Raw genomic sequence first — 9,727 nt, 5'->3', positions numbered from 1 at the left:
CGAGCTTGAGCTCGACACTGAAGCGCAAAATGACACCGGATGGGCGCTACAAGACATTGGCGAAAACAAAGGCCCACTATCTGAACGGAACAAAATCGACCTCAGGCCCAAGGCCCAGATCAACCTTAATTCACACTATGGTACGTGCACTTCATATACGAGACCCACACACCCACAAATACTAACTTAAGCATCAGAGTCTCTTTTGCAAGTACCACCCCCACTTCGGAACAGTCGACGTACCCAGCGAAGTAGGCTCATCAACCTTCTCCAGCAGATCGTCCCCCTTGACCGATCTCTGGTAAGAACATTAATTAAAGAAAAATTATGTAATTATTTATTATTTTAATTATGATAGATATAAAAAGATTTTAATTGCTTTTACGTATTTTGATTATATATTATAGTTTTGATTGATTGACTAGTTTTTGAATAAGAAAATCATAGATTTATAATTCATTAGTGTTTCCAAGAAGTAATTGATCGGTCATATCATCAATTTTCATTCTATAATTCCAATAGCATTTAAAATAGATGGAATAACATCATGGAGATTTGACAGATTAGGAGGCAAAGCAATTTGGTAGGCAACACTACCGACTCTTTTTAGAATTTGGAAAGGACCAATAAATCGAGGAGTAAGTTTTTTGGATTTCAATTCCCTGCCAACCCCAGTCCACGGAGTGACTTTCAAGAACACATGGTCACCTTCTTGAAATTCCAAGTCCTTCCTTCTCCTGTCTGCATAACTTTTCTGTCTACTCTGAGCTGTCCTCATCCTCTCTTGTATCAATCTAACCTTATCAGTGGTTTGTTGCACAATCTCAGGTCCTAATATAATATTATCACCAGGCTCGCACCAACACAAAGGGGTCCTACATCTCCTACCATACAAGGCTTCATAAGGTGCCACACCTATACTAGAGTGGTAACTATTATTATAGGTAAACTCTATCAAAGGTAAAAGACTATCCCAACTACCCCCTTGGTCCAACACACAGGCTCTAAGCAAATCCTCTAAAGATTGAATAGTCCTCTCAGTCTGATCATCAGTTTGAGGGTGGTAAGCTGAACTAAGTCTAAGTTGGGTCCCCAAAGCTCGTTGTAGGCTCTCCCAAAACCTAGAGGTGAATCTAGGGTCTCTATCTGAAACTATGCTAGATGGTATCCCATGCAATCTCACAATCTCATCAATATACAGTCCAACCAATCTCTCTAGAGAATACCTAATGTTAATAGGTAAGAAATGTGAACTCTTTGTCAACCTATCAACTATAACCCAAATGGAATCATGCCCTCTCCTAGTCCTAGGCAAAGCAACTACAAAATCCATAGAAATGCTATCCCACTTCCACTCAGGTATACTCAAAGGCTGAAGTAGTCCTGAAGGTTTCTAATGTTCTATCTTAGCCTTCTGACACACTAAACAGGCACTCACAAATTCAGCTATATCTTTCTTCATCCTAGGCCACCAAAATATCTTTCTAAGGTCTTGATACATCTTAGTTGCCCCTGGGTGAAAACTAAGCTTGCTCCTATGACCTTCCTCTAAGATCAAACGTCTAAGTGTAGGGTCACTAGGCACGCACACTCGGTCTTTAAATCTTAACACTCCATCTACACCCAAGGTAAATTCTCCTCCAACACCTTGTCCTATAGCATCACGTCTAGCCACTAGAAATGAATCCACTAACTGTGCTTCTCCAATTTCCCTCAACAACTCACTAGTCACCCGAGTCATACCTAATCTCACACTTCTAGGGGTCACCTCACAAGTCAAACTCAAGTCTCTAAATTGAGCCAAAAGGTCCATCTCCCTAATCATAAGAGAAGACAAATGCAAAGATTTCCTACTTAAAGTATCAGCCACCACATTGGCTTTGCCCGGATGATAACTAAGATTAAAATCATAATCCTTAAGGAACTCTAACCATCTCCTTTGCCTCATATTTAATTCCTTTTGGTCAAATAAATACCTAAGACTTTTATGATCACTAAACACCTCAAATTTTGAACCATACAAATAATGTCTCCAAATCTTAAGTGTGAATACCACAGCTGCTAATTCAAGATCATGGGTGGGGTAATTCTTCTCATGTATTTTCAATTTCCTAGATGCATAAGATACGACCTTTCCCTCTTGCATTAACACTCCACCCAAACCCATCTTAGAAGCATCACAATAAACCACAAAAGTCTTACTAAGGTCAGGCAACACTAAAATAGGTGCACTAGTCAACTTCTCCTTAAGGGCTCGAAAACTATTCTCACATTTACTATCCCATACAAACACAACTCCTTTCCTAGTTAAACTTGTCAAGGGTAATGCTAACTTAGAGAATCCCTCTATGAATCTTCTATAGTATCTAGCCAATCCAAGGAAACTCCTAATCTCACTAACTGACTTAGGTGTTAAGCACCGCCTCAACTTTAGATGGATCTATTGCTATACCCCCACTTGAAATCACGTGTCCTAAGAAACTCTCCCTGAGGGTTTGAAGTACTACCTTTAAGTGTTCCTCATGTTCCTCTTTAGTCTTGGAATAAACTAGTATGTCATCTATGAAGACAACCACAAATTTATCCAAGTACGGATGAAAAATTCGGTTCATGTAATCCATAAAAATTGCAAGAGCATTCGTTACACCAAAAGGCATTACTAGATACTCATAATGTCCATAACGAGTCCTAAATGTTGTCTTAGGTACATCCTCACCCTTAACTCTAATTTGATGGTACCCCGATCTAAGATCAATTTTACTAAATACACAAGCACCCACCAACTGGTCCATAAGATCATCTATCCTAGGCAATGGATATTTATTCTTAATGGTCACCTTGTTCAACTGGCGATAATCTACACACAATCTCATGCTACCATCCTTCTTCTTGACTAAGAGTACGGGTGCTCCCCAAGGTGATACACTGGGCCTCACAAACCCCTTCTCCAACAAGTCTTCTATTTGTTTCTTAAGCTCCACTAACTCTACGGGTGACATCCTATAAGTTGCAATAGAAATAGGTCCTGTTCCTGGTACTAAGTCTATGGAAAATTCTACTTCTCTTCTAGGTGGTAAGCTAGACATATCATCAGAGAAGACATCCGAAAAGTCACATACAACAGGCCGTTCATTCACCAAAACATTACTCTCAGAATTCAAAGAAGCTAACAACATGTACACTTGGGCATCCTCTTGCAAAGATACCTTAACTTGGTTGGCAGTCAAATAATCCTTACTCACTTTTTCAACAGGATCACCAAAAATAATAGATTTATCAGCACAATTCAAAAGGACATGATTGAAAGATAACCAGTCCATACCCAGAATAACATCTAGCTGACTTAGAGGCAAACAAATTAAGTCAACCATGAAATCTCTACCATCAATAATCAAAGGACATTTTAAACAGACATCAGAAGTAGACACTGAACCACTAGTTTGTGTCTCTACTATTAACTCAAAAGACAAGGAAGAAACAGGAAATTTTAATTTGGACACACATGCATGTGATATAAAAGAGTGAGTCGCACCAGAGTCATACAAAACAATTAGAGGAGTTCCATTGATGAAACACATACCCTGGATTAAGTCTTTGGATTGTGAAGCTTCAGCACCACTCAAGGAAAACACCCTTCTTGTCACTCGAGGTTTGCTAGCACTCCCCCCAACCTCTGTTGTCTTGTTCTTGGGGCAATCACGAGCTCTGTGTCCCTTCTCTTGACATTTGAAGCACGTTATTTCTCTAGGCAAAGGACATTCATATGCCCTATGACCTGGCTTCCCACAATTGCAGCAGTTGTTGTGTGAAACAGAACCTACACTTCCTCCTCTGGAAGTTTGGCTAGCCGTGGGAACTTGGCTTCTTTGTTGCACAGAACCTTGATTATTCACCTTAGAACTCGAATTCCCGGCAAACTTGGTGTAAGGTTTAACCTTACTAGATGACCCAAACTTATTATTCCTCTTGGGTCCTCCACTCTTATAATGAGTTACCCTAGCACGGTTATCCTCATCATATACTCGGCACTTGTTTACCAATTCGTGATAGTGAGTGATCCCTTGATAATTGAAAACTTGTTTAATCTCAGGGCAAAGACCACTCACAAACTTCACACATTTGTCCTCCTCATTGCCCACACCATCATACATAGGGCAGAATCTAACCAAGTCTTCAAACTTAGTCATATAATCAGCCATAGAATCTTCTCCTTGCTTCAATTCAAGGAATTCCACCTATTTCTTATGTCTCACATCTCGGGGAAAGTATTTCTCCAAGAATAGCCGCTTGAAATTCTCCCAGTTCACTTGGGTACCTACAGCTATCATTCTTTGTAAAGCACCTTTCCACAGATGCTAGCCTCTCCAGAAAGCATGAAGGCAGCCAAAGTCACCTTCTGTATCAAAGGAAATCCCATAGCTTGGAATATCTTTTCAACTTCAAAAATCCAGTCAGTAGCTCCATCAGGATTATAACCCCCACGGAAGCTTGGCGGATTATTACGCTGGAACCTCTCCAACAAATCTATCTCTGGTTGTTGGTTCATATTACCAAGAGCCTGAGCCATCACTTGTAAAACATCAGCGATTGCACGATCGTTCCTACCTCCTGCCATTACTTTTCTGATCACCAGAAAAGTTAACAATTATACTATAAGTAAACAACAAACTTAATCAATCATAACACATATCAACAAATTTCACAATCAAATCATTCAATCAATTATCTACCAAACAAGCATAGTAGACTCATAACTCACTACCAATTGGATCAACCTGCTCTGATACCACTAAATGTGACACCCTTACTACCCCAACATATATATTGTAATAATAAAAACTTATAAATAAATTTTTCAATTTCGGTAAAAGGGTACACATGAGAATCTTAAAAATTATCCTTCAATAACCACAATAACAAAAATGAAACGCAAGAGTTTTCAAATTATTTTCAAAAATAACATTTTCAATAAAAACCTATGTTCTAAAAAAATCCTTTGCCCCGATGTCACAATATCAGAGCATCCCGACAATTCAACCGTTGGCATTCTAGATCACACTCGTAGCCAGATCTTCCTCACCTAAAATGTCCACAAATCGCACGGGGAGAAAAGAAAACATCTATATATATAGCACATAAGAAAACACAATATATTATCTCATTATAATTTAATATTCATAAATATTTCAACATATCGTATTTCAATCAATCATGCATTATCATCACGTCATAATTCTCAATCACACCAATCATCACAAATCTTGCACTTCACACTATGCCAAGGTTACGCTACCCATTTAACAATCTCGGGCCGTGCTCACCCCTGATATAACACTGTGCCAAGGTCACGTTATCCCTGTCCTAGGGTCGTGCTCACCCCTGACATGTTAACCAAGGTCACGATACCCACGTAACAATCCAGAGTCGTGCTCACCCCTGATATAACACTGTGCCAAGGTCATGTTACCCCTAACCTAGGGCCGTGCTCACCCCTAACATGTTAACCAAGGTCACGATACTCACGTAACAATCTCGGGTCGTGCTCACCCCTGGTCATAGGTGTGAAGAACTACAAACACATCTCATTCACATTCCACACGACATCTCATAGTTCAATTCCATACACATATCAGATAAGTCCAAAATAATGGGTTTCATACATATCAAGCAATTCACATTTAAATCATCAATTTTTATCAAATAATATAACAATGATATTCATAAATTAATATAATAATCAATAGAATTAGCAATTTAATATAATTTCAGCATAAACAGTAAAACCCCTAATTGTTCCAAAACCTAGCTCACAGGTACTTTTCTACAATTTCGTTCTCTCTCCCAGATCATCATTCTTACAAATTATTAGAATATTTATAATCCTCAACACAAACAGAATCTAATGGTATAATTAATTTCTCAAACAGAAATAATCCATTTTTTTCAAAACCTAATCTACAGACACTTTTCTATAATTTCGTTCTCTCTCCTAGAGTATCATTTTTACAAACAAATCATATATTTGTTGTCCTAATATATACAGAATCAAATAATGCCAATAATTCTTCAAACAGAAATAATTATAAAATTACTCATAATCCTAAGGGCTCTTCTTCTACCCAATTCCCTCATGTAACTCTACATATAAATAATCCCCTTTTCTCCCGTACCTGGATATGTAGAAGCTGAATCTAAACTAGATCTGGATGATCTCCCTCGCTGGGTTCCCCTCGGTCTGAAGCATAAAGTAGAGGAAAGAAGAAAGAGAGCAGAAGAAAAGAAATCAGAAATGAGAGGTGTGCTTTTTGGCAGTGGCAAACAGCTCTATTTATAGGCTTTTTACGCCGGAACGACCCTTTCCAAATCTGGAACGGCCCGTTCCAGACCCTTAAAACATGGCTAAAAATCACATCCAGAATGGCCCGTTCCCAAACCAGAATAGCCCGTTCTGGTGTGCATTAATTACCCACAATGGCCATAATTTTGGGAACGCCCCGTTCCAAGCCCGTTCCCATTTAGGGTTAATGACATATTTAATAGTCCGGAACGGCCCGTTCCATCTTGAGAACGGCCCGTTCTGGGCTATTAACTCACATACAATTTGGTAGTTTGGAACGGCCCGTTCCAAATCCGGAACAGCCCGTTCCAAATCCGGAACAGCCCGTTCCAAGCTACTAAATCTCCCCTATCTCCAATATAAAATTACCAAAATACCCTCAATTTAAATAAAATAAAATTGAAATAAGAAAAATGGGGTGTTACAATATATTCTAAAAAGTTTCTTTATAATCTATCCTTGTGAAAATTATTATCGTAATATTATTAGTATACCACCTAAAATCTCCTAAGGTAAGCCATCTTGAGTTATGAAGTTAAAGATTTTTGCATCGTAACTATTAGAATTTCCCAAATTTTTTTTGAATTATTTCTATTATTAAATTTTCCACCACTATAGGTATTTGTTGACCATTTTCTATTTTTGTTAAAGTTGTTATAAGGTAATTTTACTATAGGGTTAAATAATTATCCCACCATCCTTTTAAGGATTCAATAAAATTGGTTATTAGTAATTTAATAGTTCATTCTTATAAATTCTTGATTTTGTAAGCATAGGCAGCCATAACTACTTCATTAGTGTTTCCAAGAAATAAATGATCGGTCATATCATCAATTTTCATTCTATAATTCCATTAGCATTAAAAATAGATGGAATTTCTAAATTTCATTACTTGAATTGAATATTAGGTAAGACATATCTTTTAAAAGAATATCTAGATATTGGTGCATTTATAAGAAGTTCTGATTATTTTTCACATAAATTTAATATTTTATCTTGAGTTTCAAAATCTTCAAGATGTTCCTTCTAATTCTACTAGGTGTATATACTTTTTTATATAGTATTTGCCTTACTTATTTTTTATTGGTTTAATATTTTAGAAATTTCATCTGATACTGTCAAATTTATTAATCAATTTGAATTCTTTTCATTCCTCGTCAATAACTTTTATGAATCTGATCAAAGATCTATTTAAATCTAATTTACGAGTTCTTTTATCTTTAATCTTGAATAAACTATTTAATTAGCTACTTGAGGAAACAATTGATAATAATAATAGTCATCGTTGTAGTATTAAAAATAATAATAATAATAATAATAATAACTACAATAATAATAATACTAATAACAATAACAATAACAATAATAATAATAATAATAATAATAATAATAATAAGAGTAACAATAATAATAATAACAACACTAGTAATATTATTATTGTTATTGTTGTTATTATTAATATTGTTAGTATTGTTATTATTATTATTATTGTTGTTGTTATTATTGTTATTGTTATTGTTATTGTTGTTGTTGTTGTTGTTGTTATTATTATTTTCATTTAGATTTTCTTTGATTCCTTTTTATATTAGGATGTTATTTGCTTTCACTAGTAGAAAATAAGTATATTACGTCACCCCTTTTACGTCGGAAATACGAAAATCCAACGTAAAAAAAATGCGGTGGCATTTTTGTAATTTTTGCGAACTTTTTTACGTCGCACCTGGTAAGGTCCGACGTAAAAAGTCCAATCTACGTCGCACCTGGGAAGGTCTGACGTAAAAAGTCCAATTTACGTCGCACCCTACCAGGTCCGACGTAAAAAAGACGCAAATTTGAATAAGAGAGCGCGAGGCACACCGCGCGCATTCACTTTTCATCACTTTTCATTTTTTTCTCTGTAAACCCTCTCCCTCTTCGTTGTGTAAATCCCTCCGCCTCCTACTCCTTCGGTCCTTCCTTCCTTATAATTTTTCTATCATTCAGTCTCCGTTCATACGACAAAAACAAGCAGTTTGCGTTCATACGACTAAATGTGTATTTTCCTTCCTTATAATTTTTCGAGGTACCATCTTCAAGTTTGTGTTTTTCTGTTTCTGGGCTTTTCTATGAGGTTCTATGACGTAAATGATGTTTTTTTCATCTGTTTGTTTCAAGTTTTTGAAGCTGGAGATGGAGAAGGAAGTGACCAAGTCTACCTGAGAACGCGCTCCTGGGTCTCTCAAGCAGAACGGCCCGTTCTGCTTGCAGAACGGCCCGTACTCCATGGAGAACGGGCCGTTGTTCAAACAGAACGGGCCGTTCTCCAAGAAGTACGGCCCGTTCTGCTTGGAGAACGGCCCGTTCTCCAAGCAGAACGGGCCGTTCTGCTGCACTTGTTTTCTTTTTTTTTTTTTAATTTTTTATGACTTTTTACGTCGGACCTTCACATGTCCGACGTAAATTTGCGTCGGTTTTCGCGCCCCGACGTAAATTTACGTCTCCCGCTTCTACGTCGGACATTTTTCTGACGTAAAAACCCCTAAACTAACTGACGTAAAATGTGTATTATGTACTAGTGTTTAAAAGGCTTCCTTTTGCTAAAGGTTTTACATTAAGATTTTTAGTAGTTTCTTGGAAGTGGTCTTCATTTTTCAATATTTCTTGTGTTAATGTGAGAAGGAGAAATTGATTTTTCATAGCCATGTTGATGAAAAAAATTGTATCATTCTGAATTTATTTAAAATATTAAAATAATATTTTAATTGAATAATTATATTTTGTAATTATATGAAAGATGTTCTTGAAATGATTATGATTGTTTTGTTAATTGTATTATCCATGTCGCGGAACCGAGCTTAAGCTCGACACTGAAGCGCAAAATGACACCGGATGAGCGCTACAAGACATTGGCAAAAACAAAGGACCACTATCTGAACGGATAAAAATTAACCTTAGGCCCAAGGCCCAGATAAACCCTAATTCCCACTATTGTACGTGCACTACATATACGAGACCCGCACACGCACAAATACTAACTTAAGCATCGGAGTCTCTTTTGCAGGTACCACCCCCACTTCGGAACAGCCGACGTACCCAGCGAAGGAGGCTCATCAATCTTCTCCAGCAGATCGTCCCCCTTGACCGATCTCTGGTAAGAACATTAATTAAAGAAAAATTATGAAATTATTTATTATTTTAATTATGATAATATAAAAAGATTTTAATTGCTTTGACGTATTTTGATTATATATTATAGTTTTTGAATAAGCAAATAATAGATTTATAATTCATTATTTGGAGGTAATATATTCTAAAAAGTTTCTTTATAATCTATCCTTGTGAAAATTATTATCGTAAAATTATTAGTATACCACCTAAAATCTCCTAAGGTAAGGTATATTGAGTTATGAA

This window comes from Cajanus cajan, chromosome 1 (genome assembly GCF_000230855.2).
Source record: "Cajanus cajan strain Asha chromosome 1, NIPB_CcT2T_4, whole genome shotgun sequence".
NCBI classification, from domain to species: domain Eukaryota; kingdom Viridiplantae; phylum Streptophyta; class Magnoliopsida; order Fabales; family Fabaceae; genus Cajanus; species Cajanus cajan.
Note: the sequence above shows the minus strand (reverse complement) of the source record.